At 38.6% G+C, this 22,536-nt stretch overlaps 1 long non-coding RNA gene across 1 annotated transcript; it reads right to left on the reverse strand.

The window, feature by feature from the left end:
* Nucleotides 1-936: 936 nt before the first annotated feature.
* LOC126428043 (uncharacterized) lies at nucleotides 937-14,033 on the reverse strand. Its single transcript, XR_007576758.1, has 3 exons — nucleotides 13,936-14,033; nucleotides 6,182-6,369; nucleotides 937-1,226 (listed from the first exon to the last, which is right to left on the reverse strand). It is a non-coding gene; the product is annotated as an uncharacterized LOC126428043 (long non-coding RNA).
* Between the last annotated feature and the right edge of the window lie 8,503 nt (nucleotides 14,034-22,536).

Genomic DNA, 22,536 nt, shown 5'->3' on the forward strand with positions numbered 1-22,536 from the left:
GTATTATGTGAAAGATGAAGGTAGGTGAAGACATACCAATTTTGGAAGCTACAGTAAAACCCCGTATTAACAAACCCGATTTTAAGGAATACTTTTGTTGGTCCTGGCGATAACACCATAAAAACAGTGTTCCTGAAATTTGGTTTTAACGAATCACACTTTCTTTTAAATCCCTGTTTTAAGTGTTACAATTCGCAAATTAAAATACGGTCTGCAGCTGCACTTCTTGTTTTTGGACATTAAATTGTAACGTTCGGCTTTGATCACTTGCATTCTTAAGATCAATGTCTGCGTTAGTGTTCGGATATTGGTCTCACCATCAAGCCAAGCCAGGTCACGGAACAGCATTAGGTGTGAGACTACTGCGACTGCCTGTGGTCACATGGCATTAAATGTATTAATTGTTGTGAACAGAGTACAATTAACAGTTCTTCTGTAGAATTCTGACGGCCATTTCTAGGATATACTTCACATCTTCTTGTGGTTAGTTTATCAAATTAGTTCAGGGCTATAAAATGTCACATCTGCAACAGTTATGCCATTGGTCACCCCAAAACCAGTTGTCAGCAGGGCATGTCATTCATGTCATTTCATAATGGCCACTTCACACTGCACAGAGTTACGTCTCCCATCCTTTCATAATCCCAACCTGTGCTCTGCCTCTACTGAGCTAAACCTACTTTTTTTTAACATGAAAATTAAATTGAACAGCACTTGCTGAGTGACCTGCTCTGTTTGTTGCCTATAATACAGCAGCAGCCGGTGTGCCAACACTTTAGCAACAAGTGACAGATGCCAACTAACAAATAATTTTAACGAATCTATACTGCTGTGTTCATGTTGAAATGGTTTCTATGGTTTTCGATAATTGTGGTGTTGATATGTAAAACAGTAGTCAGCTCATTGAACCTATTGACAGGCATGTTTAGCTTTATTGTCTTCCTAGTTAAGTTTATTTTTTGTAATTCCACATTTATAGTAATTACATTTTTCTACGCAAGTGTTCTTCACATCTCCTTTGTTTACAAAGAATATTAATTCCACATTTATTGGAACCACAAAGCACTTCAGTTGCCCGAAATCAGTATGGTATCCTCATTGCACATGGCAGACAGTTCCATTTCTTTGCTAGATACAATAGGTGTGACATCCTGTAAAAGTTTGCTCCAGTACTATGTAAAGTAGATAGACAATCTGCTTCCATCAGTTCAGAACTTCGACAATACCTGTCAAATGAATGAAATGTTTTCTCACAATGTATTAGTTAATTAACAATAACATATGTGAATTATTTAACAATAACAATGTTTTTTGTCTGTGAGAAATATATTAACTGTTCCAGGTAAAACAAAGCATTTCTTCAAGCAAATGCAGGGACATGTCCCTATCCCCTTTTTTGGTTGTGCATTTGCAGTGGAGTGTGTGTGGTCGAGGCACTGTGTTTTGGGGCCAAAATACTATAAAAGTAAAGAGTCTAGTGTACCTGAGCACTTGGTAATATCATGCTGTGTTAAGATATACTTACTTTCCATAAAACAAGTTCGTTACAGGGAGAGTTTATTTAATAAATTTTATAGTAGTTCTTTACCCGCTTTAGGAAGACCATGTGACTCCTCGTAAGAGATTGAGAATCATGGATACTAGAAAATCCAACTGCCCAGCAACTTTAAATATGAAGTGTATAAGGGTGTATCCTGATTACAGTATGCACTCAGCAACTGAATACATGGATACCAAGGCAAAAGTAAGTATCCAGTTTTGGTTCTGCTTGGAGAAAATTTTACATGATCAGTTGACGGTATACTTTAAAATCTATTGTTTTTAATGCTCTTAATTAAATAATTGTTACATTTTTGTCTTACAGGTTCTTGCAAGTCTACAGAAAGATTTGGCATTGCCATGCCCGCCTAAGAGCTATCTACGTTATTATTTGACTGCTTCCCCAGCAAGTGCACACACACATGCTACTGAAAGTGTTGAAGCAAGGGGGTACATACATCCTTCACTTGTAAAGGAAATCAAAAACTTACTACTCAGTGGCATGGCATCTCTCAAAGTCATTAAGTTGGCTCTAGACAGATTTGTTGAAATCAATTTCACTGGGACACACATACTAGGTCAAATGAATACTACCTTTTACCCCACAGAGAAAACTATTTACAGTCACATTTATCGGACCCTTTATGGTACAAATAAAGTATTGTTTGACGAGACTAGACTGCAGAATCAGGTTGATGAGTGGCACAAAGACTCGAGCAATCACATGATTTATTATAGACATTGTACGGGAGCCAATGGAGAAGTGAAACCATTACTATTTTGCTATCAGAGCAGTTGGCAGAGAGATCTTTTGAAGAAGTATGGGGGTAGTTGTTTGATAGATGCAACATACAAAACAACAACAACATATGATATTCCTTTATTTTTTATAGCTGTGAAGAGTAATGTGGGCTATTTGGTTGTCTGTTTTTTTTTTTGTTTTTTTTTCATTCAGATTGAAAATGCAAGATCCATTCATGAAGCACTAGACATTTTCAAGGACTGGAACAAGGATTGGAATCCCCTCTATTGGGTTACTGATTTCTCGGAGTCAGAGATAAATGCAATTGAGCAAGCATTCCCTCAGACAAAAGTTTACTTGTGTCTTTTCCATCGAAAACAGGCATGAGGAAGATGGTTGAAAAAAAAAAAAAAAAAAAAAAAAGGATAATCTACGTGTACCAAATGACATGAAGACATTTCTGGATATGTGGCAAGAAATTTCAGAATCACCAACAGAGAGAGAATTTAGAGATCGCGTAGAAGAGTTGCGAACGCATGAGGTTTCTCGGAGAAATGAGCGTGCATGGTCATACTTTCAACAGCAATGGCTAACAGTATGTGAAAGATGGGTGAAAATGTATGAGGACAAGGGCAGATTTGCAACTATTGACACTACAAATGGAGTTGAAGCCATGAACAAGGTTGTAAAACATTTTTTCCTTAAACACAATTCAGACAGGACTTTAACTGGGGTTACTAAGGTTATAATAAACCAGTTTCTTCCAAGCCTAATTAGAAAGTACTGTCTGCAGAATTCTGCCATCAAAGCTTATAACAAAGATGTTCCACAGTTTTTGCATAAAAAAACAAACAAGTTTGTGAAACATGTCATGCAGCGACATGCATCAGCAAAAGTTGAGTTAACTGCAAGATCAGTGAGTAGGAGATTGGATGGTTCATTTTGTGTGGAGAGTGCAAAGTCCAAAAACTGATGTACCAGATTACACATGTGAAGATTTTCGGAGATATAAATACCCATGCAAGCATTTCTGTGCAATCTTAATTTTTTACCCAGAGTGGGGTTTTGATAAAATGCCAGAAAGTTTTAAGACTAGTCCATTAATCTGCCTTGATGAAATGTATGGGGTGGGCTTTAGAAGTGGCTCTTCAGTAATTTCATATGAAGGCAGTAGTAGTGACGAAGCAGTTGAGGAGGCAGTTGAAGCAGCTGAGGAGGCTGTCGAGGCAGCAAATAGAGATTATCTCGTTCAAACCCCGAATATTCCTTTGCAGCAGTTTGTAGCTAGGGAGCTGTGTAACCACATTATAATCTCACATACAACTGCAGCAACAGTGAAAGAATAACCAAAAGTACTTTGATCACTCAGCAACTGTGTGCAAGATTTGCAATTAGCCACTCCTGAAGTTGGTGGTCTCCCATTAGCAGAGCTATCAACTTCCAAAGAATGGAGAAGAAAGATGCCAAAAGCCACACCATCTTGATTCGACCACGGATCTCTAGCCGTCGAAGAAGTGTGCAGCGCGTTTGCGTATACGTCATTTTGAGGTCACTTCCGAGTGGTTCTGGACCACAATGATGTGTATGTTACGCTTCCCATGTCATCACCAAACAAAAGGGCAACGCAATTATAAAAAAGCAGCCGTGCTCACCTTAATGAATACCTTGGCGAGACTCCTCATAAATAGCTTTCCAGGGAGCCAAATAGGGCTACTGCTACCACGAAGACTCAAACTGCCAAGGTCGCATATGGAACCCTGTCTGCAATCATAACTATCGTCATCAAAAACATCGAAGATGATGTCACACGTGCCGAGGTATCTGAAGAAGTAAAACTCCACAGATATTTAGTTATCAAAGTGACCAGAGTCAATGGTCATAGCGACAACAAGCCATCGGGTAAGAACCGCTTGTTCACACAATCTGTACACCCATAACTACCTGCTCCTACACCACTTCACATTTAATTACTACATACATACAGTGGAACCATCAAGACCGAGAGCAGTGCAGCCCACCCAATGCACTCGCCATCACGAATTTGACCACCCCACAGACAATTGGATCAACCAACTAAAATGCAGCAAATGTGTCAGACGCCACTTGGCCCAACAATGCCACACTGAGGGGGGAAAGTGCTCAAACTCTGGGGACAAGCACTTATAAATCTCACACTTGTGCCCCAAATGGCCAAATCAGCCACTATCACTAGAAAGCACGGATTACAGATGATTACCAGCAACAAAAATTGGTTAACAGGCTGCAAAGACAGATAAAAGCCTAAGTTAAAGCCAACAGGTATCAGGAGTGGGCAAACGAAGTCACATAGCTCGACCCAAGAGACCAATCTACGTGGAAATTAACAGAAAGCCTATTTCAAAAGAGCACAAAATTCAATTTTTAATTGTAGACCCCCACCAAAGCCTACACAGGCTGTAATTATCCTTCCAACCCTGAACAAAAATCTCCCGTGTCTTATCTTTCCAGTCTCTCACCACTTCCGAAAGTCCCACTGTCCAGCCACAGAGGAGCATTCCCCTCTTAACTCAGTACTACCCAGGACTTGAGCAAGTGAATTACATTCTCCACCAGGGTTTCTTCTACTTCTCGTCATGCCCTGAAATGAGAAATGTCCTGCCCACTATCTTTCCCATCCCTCCCAAGATTTTTAAAGTAGTGACAATGTAACCACCTGTTACTAGAGGTAAATATTACCTTTGTGTAACACTGTCTGACTAATTACAACTAATTATATGATTTTTTTGCTGTGCCATACTATGTTTTCAGGCATGCTTGAGGAAGGACAATGTCCAAAACCAGTAGTGTGAAAAATAAAATTATACATATTGTAATGGAAAAATCTCTTCTCTTACTGCTATATTTTTTTAGCTTATCCTAATCCTCAGACAATGAAGTGTCCCAGCCCATCATGTATTGATGGAGCTAAAAATTTAAGCTCTCCAGCAGTTTACATAGTGCTGAATCTGCATCGCTCCTCTTATTCCCACTTTTTGGCATAACAGAATAGGTGTTAGAAGCTCCTAGTCTTATGGACTTTCAACTCAGCCTTATTACTATTTACTGTTTCTAGGGACCAGAAAAAATAAAACTGCCGATAAATACGAATTTAGGCATGAAATCTGGCTCAAAATATGAAAATGCAAAATTATTTAATAAATACAATTATGTAGTTAACTGTACCCAGATGAACTATCAGTGACAGGGCCAGGTAGCTTTATTATCTATTACTTGTATTTTACAGTATCTGGCAATGTTCAATTTGGAAAGAGAATAAGCTGTTTATAAAGGGACAGACTAGACATTTATATCTGATAGGTGTGACCATAAAGAAAGTACTGCAGAAATGTTTACTTTGAGTTGTTCTGGTATTCAGTCCAAAGACTGCTTTGCTGCAGCTCTCCATACTACTCTATCCTGCGCAAGCCTCTTCATCTAAGTAACTACTACAGCCAACATCCTTCTGAATCTGCTTACTGTACTCATTTCTTCATTCCCTCTACGATTTTCACCATCAACACCTCCCTCCACCTGAAGCCTCAGAAAATGTCCTACCTACAAGTCTTGAGTATCAGTGACTTAAAACATATTTTATTACTTCTGTTGTGAAATACCAGGTACATTGTTTAAATGAAACAGTTACCAACTTTACAGTGCAAAATGTGAGTAATAATGTAATTTTATACATATAATCATTCCCAAAGATAGATGCTACATTTACCGGTTGATAGTTATCACTTAAACAATTACCACTCCTTTAAAGTTGTGCTCTGTTGTCCCTTTCAACAAAAAGTTTTTTTACAGTAAATTTTGTTGATTTCCATTTGCTAGTAACAGATGACATACTGATTACATGGGTTATGAACTGAAGGGTTTACTCACAATTGCAGTGGATAGGCAGGTGTCTGGCAGCCACTTGTGCTCTGTGTACAGTACCTGACATGTGTCGCAGCAGAGAAATACCTCATCCCACAGGTGATGCTCAGGCTGGGAAGGAGGTTCGCATATCACAGCAAGGATACAATCCTGAACCCGCTAGACATCACTTGCTCAGAGAAATAGTTGCCCACCTGCAACACATACTGCATAACAAGTTTCAGGAAGGCAAATTACGTTAAATTTAAGAGTGTTGATAAATTTGAATATCTTTATAGGTAAGACAGAAGCACAACCATGACCAAGTGGCTAATAAACTCAGATAAAAAAAAGATGTAAATGGCCTTTCAGCCAACTAAAGAAATGTACTCTTTAAGAGGATACATGGGCTGACAAGAAAAAATCCCAGATTTCTCTGTTAAAAATACACTTTTTCCTGAGTGAAAAAATATTTTTCCCCAGGTGAAGATACACTACATACCGGGTCTTACTACATTTTCCCCCTTGTAAAGTGACAGTAAACTTGACCTCAGAGCTGTAAAACTCAGTTCTTTTGATTGTAACGGTTTTATACACTTGTATAGAACTTCTTGGCACTTTAGGCTTAAGTTAATACACACATACTATAACTGCAAGAAAAGTTAAGCTTTCACATAGAATATTAGCTGTCAAAAATAAATGTATATATATTTACTTTTTATTAACAAGGCTGTGGTTAGGCAGGATTCTTAGAACATTGTTTAAATTGCGGCTGCTCAATATTTCTGAGAAGCATGATTGTAATTTTCACTGCTGTGCACCAAATATTTTGTGAGTCACCTGGCTGAACACAAGTTCCATCATGCAGTTTGACTTTTCCACAAAAAAAAAAAATTTACATGTGAATTCCTCAACTCACCTCTTACTTTTTTTTTAAGAATAATTATACTTTTTGCCATCGTTATTTTACAATTTGTAATCAATGAAAGGACTAGAATGAATGTGATTAACACTGAAGCGTGGTGGTCTTTAGCATGCGTTACCCTTAAGACATACCAAACAAATGTGCTGGTCGAGTTTTAAGTAATGGCATAAATGGTTGGTTGTCTGGTCCTGAAACTTTTCTAAGCGCCTGGTCTTCCAGATGTTAAGTTTTGACAGAGTGAAATGCACAATGATTTAAGAAAAGCATTGCACTTTCTCACTTGTAACATAGCCTAAATCACATTGCATAAAGGAAAATTTGCTTCGAAAGTAACGCTTGTCACACAACCATTCGCATTTTTCCCTCGACTTGTTACAAATATAAACAGCTGTGAAAACATCCTCACCGAAGGCAGTCTCCTTATGAAGTATCCTATTGCATGGTCTCTGCCCTGAAGACAAATGTTTTGCTGTCAGCAGACTTATGCTTTGTGTTAAGTTGCAAAGAGAATGTGCCATTTACAACAAAATGTTTATTTTGATATTATTCTTGCATTTATATTTTACTGCTGCAGTACTATTCTGTAAAAGTGTGCAAAAATAAAATTCTGTGTAAGAATCAGTTCTTTCCAGCCAAATTTAAATAACAAACAATTATAAATCCATGGAATATTGAAAAATCCAAGTTTTTTGCAGGTGAAGAAATTACCACAGTTTTTCTGGATTTCCCATTGCATGTACACCCTATATGAGACCTTTTCCCTCTCTAGCCAAGGTACAGCACAAGCTCTGATTGTGTCAAGGATGGGGAACAAAATTACCCATGCCTCCTCAAAGGAACCATCACAGCATTTGCCTGGAACGATTTCGGAAAAATCACGGAAAACCTAAATGTCAATGTCCGGTAGCAAGTTTGAACAGTCGTCCTCCGGAATGCAAGTCCAGTGTGCTAACCTCTGAGCTACATTGTTCAGTTGCAACTATAGGGCTATAGGATGAATAGTCCAATGAACTTCTTTGACCACCTGCTGGGTGCACATACTTTTGTCATGCCTTGCAATGTCATGGTGATGCACTGGCCTTGCAATGTCATGGTGATGCACTGATCACCTCAAATGAGTGTCTCAATATTCGAAAACTGCAGCAGTCACAGGTGCGTGTGGCTGGCCAGCACAGCCTCACTGCAATGATGACAGACACTTCGACCACCGAGTCACCGTGGTATTGTTCACTGCCAGATCTCAAGAGACATTCTGCAATTTCTTACGAATACTAGAGACACTGGTTTTCCAGCGAAACAAATTCAATGGCAGCTCTCTGCTTGGAATGCATCTGTTGCAGATGTTATTTTGAAGGCTATGTATAGTGCCACTACATATTGGAACTTCATGAAACTATAGGGGCTGAGGTAAGAATATTCCATGCTGTCCCACAACTAATTCCACATTTATTCAACTGAAACTGGCCAAGAAAAAAGAGTAATGTTACATTACCCACTGAATGCCCCTCATATTTAATTATAAAGTGACAGAATGACTTGCCACTAGGCACCTTAAGGAAGCATAATTTGAAATACTACTGATACATAAACAAAAAACCTATTAGCTACTCAACTGCTATTTCCTTCCTCAAAGTGAGATACTAGGCAGAAAGAACCACCCACTCTGAGGAAATCATCTCTTGCAATGTTGAGGGAAAAGTAGGATGGGGGGAGGATGAAAATCAAAATTTTTCACCACAGGCCTGGAATTTTGAAGCTTCCAATTGCTTGAAGCATTAATAACAAGGACACCTGGCCTGAAACCCACATATTCCCGTAGGTGTCCCAATGCTCTTAGGGGTCAAGCTATATGAAGTGGTTCAGTGATGGTTGCTTGACAATTTTTAAATATTTTCATTTTTTATTTCTGATTGCCCTATATTTGAGAAGTTCAAAACAGTTTTTTAAAATAATTTATCTTGCACCTTTACTGGATGGAGGCCATTTTTATTTGCAGGCACGCAACATTTTTCAGTCTGGAGACATTAGCAAAAATTTGAATATCTCTGCTCTGGGTTAAGTTACAACATTGCATATGACATGATCGTTTTTAGAAAAGCGTCTTCTACAACACTGTCTATTACACAAGCTACCCTAAATTCAAAAATATCTAGTCGAAAAGACCTCCAAAGTTTGGTATCCAAATTTTCAAAAATTTGCATCTCAGGCCCAAAATTAACAAACAAGGAGTGATTTATGAGAATATTTTTTTCCTATAGTTGGATATATACACTACTAGCCTCCTATAGAGCAAGAAAACTTACAAATGTTTCCTTATTTTTTTATAAATTTTTGAAATATGAAAACTTCCATTTTTTGTGAAGTTTGTGGTTAGTTCTCAGGTGGGACTTAATATAAAAATATGATTTTTGCACAGTTTGTACACCTATATGACAGCAAAGTACCATAAAAATTTCAACACTGATACGACTGAACAAAGATATGATTTTTTTGAAAATGAGGAGATAATTCACAATACTCTACAACTGATCTTATGGCTGTTGCCTATTTAAATGGTTTATTGTTTCACTGCAATAAAATTTACCTGTGACATATTTAGTAAACACTATCACCCAATATTCATTTAGTTTATTTATGTTTAATAATGCAACATTAAACAATAGGAGATTTCACTTTTGTTCTACAGTAATAAAATTGCTGTGTGTAGCATTGTAGAAGTCCGTTATTGCAGAGTGTGGCATTGTTGTGATCAGTCTGTTCTGAAATCTGTTAAGAGTGGATGTACATACTTCACTGAGTGTAGAATATGTTAGGTGCTTTGTCCTATGTGTAATTTGAAATTTTGAGAAATGTGAATGCAATAACATCGATGAAAAGTGTGTGTTTAATAGTTAGCAAGTGACTTGAGTCACAAAACAGTTTACAGTTCAGTTTCAAAAAACTTAAGAACACACGTCTTTGTGATGTGAGAGTGAAACAGCTTCCCAAGTGAAATGTAATGTGATTCCTGAAAATTCCCTACAAAGATCAACCACAGACCGAATCTCTCACAGTACAGGACATGTACGTCTTTTGCAAAATTCCTTGGTGTTGCAGAAAACTTAGTTTGATGCTATGTAACCTCAGAAACCAAAATTTATGAAGACGATTGTGTCAGTAAAATTACATCTCTGTCTTTAACGTTGAATGACATAGCGGACAATGGTTGTTTGCAGAGGTTGAAAAAATAAGTTTGGAAAACGATGTTTTGTGCTTTATACCACCCTGCTGGCCCAAGAACATCATTCTAGAAACCAGTGACAAAGATTGGATAGCAATGAAAAATGTTTTAAGGAAACTTTCAGTGCTAGAACTTACAACAGCTACTGGGAGGTCTTATTCTATATCAAAAAAGTTGTCTGAAGAAATAGTGTTTTTTACATTAACCACCAGGTTTACGAACAGTTGCATCTCTACGGATGTTAATTGAAAATATTGATTTTAAGTATGTCAAAATAATATAAAAGTTAATTTCAGTGATTTCCACTTTTTTTGTATATAATTCAATACCTTACTTCAATAACAATTTATTATATCCCACCAATATCACACATGAACAGGCAACAGCCATAAGATAAGTTGTAGAGCAATGTGAATTATCTCCTGATTTTCAAAACTTCATATCTTTGTTCACAGTCAGATATCAGTAATAAAATTTTTGCAGTACATTGCTATCATACAGACATACAAACTGTGAAAAAATCATTTTTATATTCAGTCCCAGCTCAGGTAACTAGCCCTAAACTTAAAAAATGATAATTTTCAAATTTCAAACATTCATAAAAAATTAAACATTTTTAAGTATTCTTGCTCTATGAGGCTAGTAGTTCAAGATATCTAACTAGAGGCAAAAAATAGGAACTCAGAAATCACTCCTTGTTTGTTATTTGTGGGCCTAAAAAGTTGAATTTTGATAATTTGGATACCAAACTGTGGAGGTCATTTTGACTGCTTATATTTGAAGTTAAGGTATTTTGTATAATACACAATGTTGTAGAGAACACTGCTCTAAGAAACAATCATGTCAACTGCAATGTTTTAACTTAACCCAGTGCAGAGATATTTCTGCTAACATCTCTAAACTGAAACATCCGTCGCACGCTTACAAATAAAAATTCAGTAAACGTGAAAGGTAAATTTTTTGTAAACCTCTCAGTTACAGGGTAATCATATAAAAAATTAAAACATTTAAAAATAATCAAGCAACAAACTTAATTTTTATTGGACCACTTCATTTGGATTGACCCTTAGTTAAAATATGTCATTGACTGATGAGTATCACTGTTGCCATGAAGTAGTGCGAATGAGTGCAATTTTGACTGTCACCAGTCAAAGCTGATGACTAGTATCTTATTCTTCATTACTCTATGTAGGTTACACTAATGAAATTTGTACAGTCATTCAAGGAGAGGAATAATGCATTTTATGTTACCTGGAGAACAGAAGGCGGACGATTCCGGCAAAATTTAATTTTAGTTGATGAGCTACTAAGAAATTGCTCTGTATAGAATGGAAGAAATGGCAGACAAGTCTAATAACCTCCATGTTCAGTGAATCATAACTGCATCCTTTTGCTAGGCATCGAGCTGATATGATTTAAATTTGTATAGTAAGTTAATACAATTAACCATTAAATTCTTTACTTAACTGAGTAGCTGGTTAAAGGTTTTATGGCCCAATACCGCACTCCATTGTGTTACACTAACGTCAAATGCTGGACAGAGTAAATACTTCCTTCTTCTAGTGTTATATTTGTCAATGTTACTCCTCTTTCCAAAACTGATCAGCTACTGATAAATTTCATTAATGCATAAAAGAACTATGAGGCTGTAATTAGCATGCCTAACTCTTTAAATAGCTGTCAACAGGAATTTTACAGCGGACACCACACATTATATACAGTACACACTTCTGTTCACAAAACACCAATTATCCCAAATTATTACAATGCCCTAAGACAGTGAATAAAAATAGGAGAAGTCAACTTTTTCACATTTGTAACTTCAAAATCTAATACTACAGTAACACAAACGTTTCTGAGCTTAAACATTTAAAAAGATGTGAATGTAGATGCGCTTTCAGCACTATCATCTACCAGTACGCAGAAAGGGAAGTTTGAATGGGGTGGGAAGATAACAATTTACATTTCTTGGCTATGCTTAAGAAGGGGGTAGATGAAGTCCACCTCCTTAATGTTGTTTGTCTGTTTACATCTATTGCTAGCTACATTATGTAATTAACCATTTGGCTTGGTGTCTATGTGCAACTAAATATGTACAATTTTGGTTTTCACAGAGGTGATTCCTCTTCATTTATTGCAACATACTCTGAACACACACTGTCGCTGAAGGTGGGGGAAAAAAAAAAAAAAAAAAAAAAAAAATTGATCCACTCAAAACTATCTATTCAGATAACCATAGCAACAAAATTTATTACAATCCAATATCTTTATAGCAGCAACCAATTAATGGATGCAGCTCCTAGTTTTTACACTGCACAAGAACTACACATTCCTCAATGAAACAGTCATATTTGAACACAGAAGTCTTCCTTCCTTAAGCTCACAATCTATCGCCTTTACTAGCCGCATGGGCTACCTGTCCTATCCCCATAAAGGATGTTATGCACACTGTGTTGTATATTTCGGCCTACAGTGATTTGTAATTTGCTACCTTGACAAATCACACAATTGTGACAAACCTTCAACGAATAAAGAAAAATAAATGCAGAAAGAAAAAGTAAAAACAGCAGAAATGAAGAGGAAAGTAGGATGACAAATTAGCAGTGAAAAAGTAAGAGCTCTGTTACACATTTCAAAATTATGTCATCCCCCACATCCTCAAGGAACTACTCACTAAGAGTCTAAACAACAAGTGTTTAATGTAATCACTAGTATCATCAGTTTGTGGAGGTGAAGCTTATACAAACCTAACAAACTACTTGCGATACTTCTTTACAAGAAAGAACAAATTTTCTTTTAAAAAATTTAACTTCTTATGCATACAAGATTCAAGTTCGAGCTGTACAAGATTTACTTCTAAGGCAAGCTCATTTACACAAAGCAGTGGCTTTAGATTGATCATTTTCTATATCTATTGCTTCACATCTTCATATCGGCCTCGAACACTCATTTGTCTTCGAATATTACGATTCCATTCTATTCTAGCTTTGATACATAAAAAAAACTATGATTAAGAAATTGCCGGCATATTTGCTGGGGGAATCAAAATTCACTAATATACGCTACAAAGCAATTTCAGCGAATATAGTTGAAACAACTGATTTATATATAAACGGTTTCCCCAAGGTAAACAAACATCTACAGCTCTCGAAAATAGCGCCCACGCCGTAAGTGAAGTCTTACTCGCAAATTTTTAGTAGACCATTTTAATTTATTCAACCAAGTCTCATGCGAACACATTTCAGTCCCACGAATATAATGTTACAGACAAATTCGTATTACCTTTCCATGTGCATTTTAACGCAATAAATGACTGGTCAAGAATACATGCTAATAATGATTGCATTTACGGGATGGCCGATCTCCCTCGGAATCTGAGGTATCTCCCGGATAGAATGTGTGTAAAAAGATTGCGGCTACAAGTTTCTTCTGGTAACTTCTTACATCGAGGAATTTTTAATTTAAGCGGCATAAAGCATTAAACTGTAGCTATTTGGTTACAGCACACTATCATAATGGCATAACACAAAGGCATCCTTGAAGTGCAGCTGAAGGTAAAAAATGACTAACCTGAAAATAAAATGAGCGTGATATCAGGATAAGCCTAACAGCATGATGTATAGTTACTAAACTTACCCACGAGAAAGCGTGCCTGAAAGCCCAAAACCAAGTAGTTCAAAATGAACGGGGCAACGGGCACACCACCACAGTACTCATGTTCCCACCACGTGACCGGTGCTAGAAGTGCGTTCAAAACTTCAAACAGTGAGGTGAAACACGTGAACATCGTAAACAGAAGAAAATCGACGGCGCCAAACTGTGACCAAACGTTCGACCATAGATTTTGGCTATGGTCGAAGGACCAAACTAAATTACTTGTAAAGAGACAACTAATTATATGAGAAACTTTTGATATCATATTAGCATAAAGATGTTTCACAGTTCATCTAATGGAACATATATCTCAGTAACTCAGCATAACTGGAGAGAACCGAAGAAGAGAAAATGCACGCATTCCAACTATCGCTGCCTGCAGAGCAAAGAATATTTAACACCACGTTGCTGAAACTCGAAAGTATCGCTCCTCCTCATAATACCGTGAACACAAGAAAATATGATTTCGAAGGCACTACAAGTACAGTGAGTGACAAATAAAATGGATACAGCTAGCATATAATTAACTCAGAGGAGCAACAAAAGTTACACACTGAAACAAATGAGAGTGAGTAAAAATCATTACAGATAAAACAGGAGTTGCCAACATCCCGAGCAATAACTATATATACATAGTAGGAAGCTAAAGAGTGCATGTACAGTAATAACTATTAGGGAGTCAGCAGACTACGTGACTGATAAACGAAGCCACTTCATGTTCCTGAGACCAGTAACTACTGAGAATGCCACTAACGTTATAAAAAGGTTCAAGGTAAGAATATCTGCTGGACATGATGAAGTGTCAAGCTATCTATTGAAGCAGGTGATAGCAGAAATAATTACAACTGCTCATTCCAAGCAGTATTTTCTGATCAACTTAAAGTAATTAAAATGCTACCTATATACAGTGAGAGAAACGATGATGATCCTGACAATTACAGTTTTCTCAGAATCAGGCTGGTCCAGAACATTAGAAGTGATTATGCTCAACAGGTTAAATGCTTAACTGGACAAGCATAATATGGTAACTCCTGCACAGATTCCAGGAAGGAAAATCAATGGAAGCAGCAAAAGAAACATTAACATAATTTATAGTACACGCCTTGCACAACGTAACGACAGTGTCTCGAGTTTTTCTTTACTTATCCAGGGTGTTCGACACAATTACTCATGCAGTCCTAGTAAGGAAACTAGAGAATACTGGTAATTGTGGATAAGTTGCAGACTGGATAACATGATATCTCAGCAATATACAGAGGTCAACAAGCTACACGGATCAGAAGTTACAAGCATTAATTATGGAGTACCTCAAGGATCCTCATCAATTTATTTGCAAATAATGAACAAAAATATGAAAATGAAAATGAGATTTTGTATGTTTAATGTTATCACTGTGCTAAATATTTCCAACGATTTTGAAGCATTTGAGAAAAACACTTCCACATTAGTCAATAACTCAGCCAATGATTCGTGGAAAAAGAGTTACTACTTAATCTGAAAAACACTAGGTGCATGGTTTTCAACAATAAGCAAAAACAAGAATACATGAAAGTTTTTCATGTGAAAAAGAACTGGAAGAAGCAGCTTCATTTAAGTTTCAAGTGTGACAAAAAACACTGAGCTACACTGGAGCAGATAAACACTGTATACAATAAGCTAAGCTCAGTGATACTTGCAACAGCTGGCTCAGTATGCACATCAGGGCCTTCAGTGTACCTTCTCTCATGGAGTTTTTGAAGCACACTTGTGGCTTGGACAGTGGCGCCGACTTAGGTGGGGCAATGTACTTTGTGCCTCCCCCCCTCAATAATTAAAAGTAGGGGCCTCACCCCCCCCCCCCAACAATCAAACATTCATTTCTCACGCCTCTCTCCCCCATCCTCATCCTTTACTGGGAAATTTGTTAAAACTTGCACATACATTTTTGCATAATAGTATGTAATGATTATGTAGGAAAAAATACCGATTTTACGAGCTACTGCGTATTCATTTCTGCTAGTCCTCCAACCTCTGCATATGACGAACTGTCGTGACAGGGTTCGTCCCATGCATCTTTACTATTCGCACACTTTTACTGTACGGAGGTATGCGGGGAACGAAAGCTCACCATGAGCTCGCAGCGCTTTGGCTGCTACGAAGAGCTCCACTTCCTCCCACAGCAGCCTGCTGGCAGCTCGTAAAAGAAACAAATTAGCAATAGTCACACCGAATTTGATGGCGATCGCTAGAAGGACTAGGTAACGTTAAAGACCCTTCATTCATTTTTGTAAATTCTATTGACAATCACTAGGTACAACACCACACAAATCAGCACCGGCTCCAGGTATTTTGCCGCTCCACGCGAACATGTCAAGCGTCCCGCCCCCCCCCCCCTTTTTTGGAATAGTCAACTTTTCTCACAACATATTTCATACATGACGCCTTATTTTCACATATGACACTCATTCGTCTCTTTGTTGTGAATATGCTGTTTAGGATCAAAGCAGCGGTCAGTGATACGTTTACAGTGCAATACATTTTAAGACATTTTTGTTGGAGGAAACGTTTCTTTCGTGAATGGGAGCACAGTGTTTCTGTACCATAGATAATTTTCAATAAGACTCTTGATTTTATGAATATTTTGTATTTCTAATTTAGTCTCACATTCCTTCATTTACGCAAGATGGATATGCCGACCCCAAAAATCTGCCGCCCTGGGCGATGGCACGGTTTGCCCCTCCCTAGAGCCGGCCCTGACAATAATCAACACTATTGTTACATGGCTGCTTCTTGTTAGGCGCACAGTACTGTTACGCAGGCCGCAGATGATGTTGGCAGCGAGCGTAAATATTCCGGAGCTGGGCATCGCCAGTGGTCAGTTAGTCTTACTGTGACTGGGTTCAGTTGTTAATCTTTTGTCCCTTGCTGTCCAGTTTAAAATGGACAAGTTTATAATTAGGAAGAAATTTGACAATGTGGCAAGTGTTATTGATGGTGAAGCTAGACCTAGTGTTAGTGGCGCTGTGACACAAATAGTGACGGAAAAAAACAACGCTGTTATCAGCCCTCTTGGAAACAGCATTTTGCATGGATCGATTACAATAAGGTAAAATATGTTATTTTTTGCAAAATTTGCAGACAAATGTTTGAAGAAAAACGTTTTCAGTTTTCTCGCAAAATGGAAAAACCTGTCATGGAAACCGGTTTTTCGAACTGGAAGAAAGGGGTAGAAAAGTTGAAAGCGCATGAAGCATCGGGCTGCCACAGAGAAGCTGTACTGAAATCCAAATCCTTAAAATCGAATGTCAATGTAATTAGCCAGATTTACAACAAAAAACTGACACAAATGAAAGAAAACCGAGCTTGTTTACTAAAAATCATATCTTCCCTCCGTTATTTAACAGTGCAGGGGCTTGCAATGCGTGGGCATATTGATGAAGCAAGTAACTTTGACAATTTATTACGCTTTCGATGTGAAGATAACCAGCTACTTCTAATATGGCTACAGCGCAGAACTTACAAATGGACATCCCATGATGTGCAAAACGAAATTTTGGCATTTTAAGTCATACACACCTTAGAAAATTATTGGAGGACATCAAGATTGCAGAGTATTTTGCAATAATAGCAGACGAAACAACAGACATAGCCACCAAAGAGCAATTTAGTATCTGTATAAGATTTGTTGATGCTTCGCTAGAGATGGAATAATAATTTTTAGGGCTATACTAAATACAAAGTACCACAGCTAATGCTCTGTCTGTTATTATTATCGACATTTTAAGACAATTTGATTTGCCTGCATCTAATTGTAGGGGCCAATGCTTTGACGGTTCAGCTAACATGGCCAGATTATATAATTCTGTCCAGGCAAAGTTTATGGAAATGAAGAAGAGAGCTATGTTTGTGCACTGCCTTGCACACTGTTTAAATCTAACGCTACAAGACACTATGAAAGCAGCTCCAGAATGTCGAAATGCATTGAATGTTATGAAGGACTTAATACACTTTGTGAGAGATTCACCTAAAAGATTAGATCTTTTTGCTCACCTGAAGGCAGATGCCTCTACAAATTTGAAACCACTCCGTCCTACAATGTGGGCCGTAAGATACTTGGCAATGTCTTCAGTTTTGTCCAACTATACAGAACTTCAGGAATTTTTTCTAAATGTTTCAAGAAATGACAATTCAGACTCTGGGGCCAAAGCAAACGGCTTTTTGATTAATTTGCAGACATATGATTTTTTTTCATGTTATCACTTTTGGTAAAACTGTTTGGTCTCACTGATATTGTAAACATAGCACTACAGAGGAAATCCCTACACTTAGAGTAGGCCAATAACATGATTTCCACTATTGTAACTTCCATTAAATTTATGAGAAACAATTTTGAATCATTCTGGGGTGAAGTAACTTCAAAATGTCAAGATGTGGATGTTGATTCCCCAAAATTATGCCGTAGAAGAAATGTCACTGAGAAATACGATGACTCCATGAATTCATCTGTAGAAACATTCACTAAAGTATGTGACAAATACAGAAGATTGTATTATGAAACAATGGATACATCCACCAGCTTCTTGGAATCACGGTTCAAAACTCAGTCATTCATGTTTGTAAATCAAACTGCACAATTTCTTCTTGGTGATAACAAACATTCATTCGATATTTTATCTTTCGACAAATCAGATATAGACAAAGAGTGCTTGCTTCTCCACCAAAGCATGTTTCATGAGATTATCCAAAGTAGTGATTCTGCGAATATTAGTTCATTGGATGACACAGTGAAATATCTAAAACAGGAAGACCACCTGTTTGACCTACTGCCTGAACTAGTCAAATTCATACGTGTAGTGCTGACGATTCCGGTAACGTCCTGCACCGCTGAGCGATCGTTTTCTTGTCAGCAGAGGGTGGAAACGTATCTTCGTTCTATAATGAGGCGGGATAGTCTTAATCTCATCGCCCTTCTTTGTAATATCATTGCCACAGATACTACTACAACGCCGCGCCAACACAAGGTTGGCAGCCCGTCATTTGTCAAGTACAGCGGACTCTAGTGGGCTGTGCAGCTCGACGGAACTGGGATGTTCCTCTTTCACTTCTTACCTAGATTTCAACCTAGGCAGACGCACTTTCATAATCGGCCCTCAGCCAGTTCTGTAATGTTTCCATTGATTCTCTGAGGAGGGCCCATCAGGCTTAGTCCCAGCGAATATGTTGTATTAGTCCGTGGTATTCCATGTTACGAGACTGTCAGTTCATAGCCGCAGCTGCAATCCTACACTCTGCTGAAGATAAGTAATTTCATTGTACTATGTGTTTCTTGAATTATAATCCTAACAGTGTGCTGTACCGCATGTTATTGCAACCTGGACTCCTTCAGCTCCTATCAACTCGGCCTCCTCCTTATTTGCATTTAGTAACGAGCTGAAAACACCCACGCGTTTTGTGCCTCTAAACAGTGAGAGACAATAAATAAAATGGCGACGAGTCTGGTCCCTTATTTCCGAGTTCCCTAAAGCTGCAATTCTGGTTCTTTGCTTCCGTGTTTGTCCACTTAGTGCTTTAGCCCTGCGGTCACTTGCTTGCTCACTTTTCTGGTTTGCCCCCGTCTGCGGTACGGTAGTCAAAAAACACAGTCAGCCAATGAACAGAGAACGACGTTGCCAGAGTTCGACTACAGTGCAGAGCACGGACGAGTGTGTTCAGTTTTAGAAACGTTTGGTCATAAATGAAGTAATTGAACAGAAGCAATGTCTTGATAGCAGACTTTCTATAAAAGAAACTTTGGAAAAAGCATTCTTTATACCAATTGCTTCATATTCTATTAATTAATTAAACCAAACAAGCAATAACCCTCCTAATTCAGTCAATAGCAAGGAAATTCATTCTCACTAACCGCTTTTTCGCAATAAAGAACTGCGGTAATTGTTTATTTTCTATTGTTCAAAATGGTTCAAATGGCTCTGAGCACATTGGGTCTTAACTTCTGAGGTCATCAGTCTCCTAGAACTTAGAAATACTTAAACCAAACTAACCTAAGGACATCACACACATCCATGCCCGAGGCAGGATTCGAACCTGTGACCATAGCGGTCACGTGGTTCCTGTTTGTCGGTATTTTGCGTGATGCTTTAAAATCCTCCAGGAATTACGTTGAATGACAAGCTGCATTAGCGTAATGGTGAAGGTGCTTGGCTGCTAAGCAAAAGGTTCTGAGTTCAAACCTTGTGTGGTGTTCAATATTTTCTTTATTTAAAAACAATATCGAAGTGTCTTCATGAATTTTATTCGTTTGAATGTAATTATTTGAAATTTCTAGTGGCAACTAAAATCGACCATACGGAAAGTATACGCTGTGGACTTTTACCTCTGCAAACTCTTCAAAATTTCGTGCAATGGCTTACTACATTTGATGCTGCACGATAACTGCGTTGAACATCGAAACAAAATTAAGTCATTTATGGGGGGAAGGTATCAGTCAAGAAGATGTGTAAAAATCAAATTTTTGGGCCAAATAGTTTATGTGAAATCGAATAAGTTTGTCAAAGCAGTCGGAACAACATGTGTCTGCACAGGCCAGCAGTGCAGTGATGACAAAATCGCGCACAGTACGGAAAGCGGGGAGCAAGTCTCTTTAGCAGCGAAAGGGTTAATGCGGCCGTGGTGGCTTTACTTCATGAACTGCGCGCTCCCTCCTAAACGTAAGTTTGCGAACTATGCTATACTATGGCGCTGCTTTTCTTGGTGCGTGCAACTGGCAACGCAGCAATCTCTCGCGTCTGGGCGGGCATGCGCCGAGATAAAAGAATTCAACTATAGTGGCCACCGCGTCGCATCTCCGTGCGATCAGAGACTTGCCGGCGCCTACGAACTTGAAGGAACTCCAATCTGTGTTGGAAAAAATTACTTATTATATTCGCTTCATTCCTAACGCCGCTCAGACAGCAGCGCCTTTGCATCGCCTCCGGCGTAAAAATGTGCCTTTTGTGTGGTCTCCGGATTATAACGCTGCTTTCCGCCAGCTCTAATCTGCGTTGATCAGTGATCGATGTTTGGTTCCTTTTGATCCCTCACGGCCCGTGGTTTTGGCTGTCGATGCGTCTTTGCACGGCATCGGCGTGGTTCTCTCGCACCGCTTACAGTCGCTCGACTTCCTGACAAATATCAAGGGAGGCCCTCAGTCGAGGACACAAAACCGGTAACCACCTCACAGATGTAGTGTCAAAAGTGCGATCAATTTTGGAAATCCTACAGCGCTGAGGAGGCGCGGCGGAGTCTGAACATCTGAGAACTTTCGAATTCCTGCCGTATCTCCACAGCAAACTAGCAGCAGCAGTACGGCGTCACTCAACGCTGGAATTCACGTTAGTCAAATATGGCTACAGAGTGAAAGGCAGTGATGGATTTATAAAAGTTTTTCTATACTAGCGTGATTTTACTGGCGTACATAAATCAGAATCTAATCAGAGTTATATCGTCGACCTCTAAACGATTTGTGAAACGAGATTCATCGTTTAAAAACAGAATGAAGTGAGCGCAGCCTTCCACATGAGTTGCAGTGTTGGCCTTACAAAAAATTTCTCGTCATTCCCATCAGTACCAGTGTTTTGCGGGAAACCTGAGGAAGACATACAAATATTCTTTCGGAAACTCGAAAGGGTTACCTTGTTGGGTTCGTAGACTGATTCAGACAGATTAGCAGTTGCTAAATTAAGAATTCTGGGAGCCGCACCAAATTTCATTAGCGCGGAGCCCATTTGTATGAAATCAAGAGCCTAGAACGGATTCAAAGCGACGGTCGTTCAGAGATTTATACGCAAAAATATTATCACTTTCTGCATAGAGTAACTTCATTGAGTGCGAATGCTATGGAACGAATCTACTTCGCTGTTTGACTACAGGTTTGATGCTCTGTGTGGTAGAAGACGAGAATGAAAGTCGCAGTAGCTATTTGAAGCTGTAAGAGAGCTTCAGACACATTCATCCACGAGTTTTATGACGAGGACGTAAGCAAAACAGTACTGACGCGATGTAAGACCTTTCTGGAATAAGTAGAAGCAACTGTTGGCTTCGTAGAAGGGTTAAGACGGCCGAATGATAGGCGAAAAACAGTGTTTGGTGTGTTTATCACAAATGTGGAATGTTACTGATGTAAGAAGCCTGGCCACAAACGTAAAGATGGTTCAAATGGCTCTGAGCACTATGGGACTCAACTTCTGAGGTCATTAGTCCCCTAGAACTTAGAACTAGTTAAACCTAACTAACCTAAGGACATCACAAACATCCATGCCCGAGGCAGGATTCGAACCTGCGACCGTAGCGGTCTTGCGGTTCCAGACTGCAGCGCCTTTAACCGCACGGCCACTTCGGCCGGCTAAATGTAAAGACTGTAAGGAGAAACGAATTTGCTACAATTGTGGGATACAGTGTCACATATTGAGAGTTAGTGGCAATAAAAGAGAATGTAACGCGAGCAACAGACAACTTAGATCATTAAACGAGTATGGGGATATATGTGCCACCATATCGTTTGCCCCCTGCCCGAGACAGTGATTCCTGTTCGCTCCCCTGAAAATATGATCGACAATAACTTCGCAA

Source organism: Schistocerca serialis, chromosome 12, assembly GCF_023864345.2.
Source record: "Schistocerca serialis cubense isolate TAMUIC-IGC-003099 chromosome 12, iqSchSeri2.2, whole genome shotgun sequence".
NCBI classification, from domain to species: Eukaryota; Metazoa; Arthropoda; class Insecta; order Orthoptera; family Acrididae; genus Schistocerca; species Schistocerca serialis.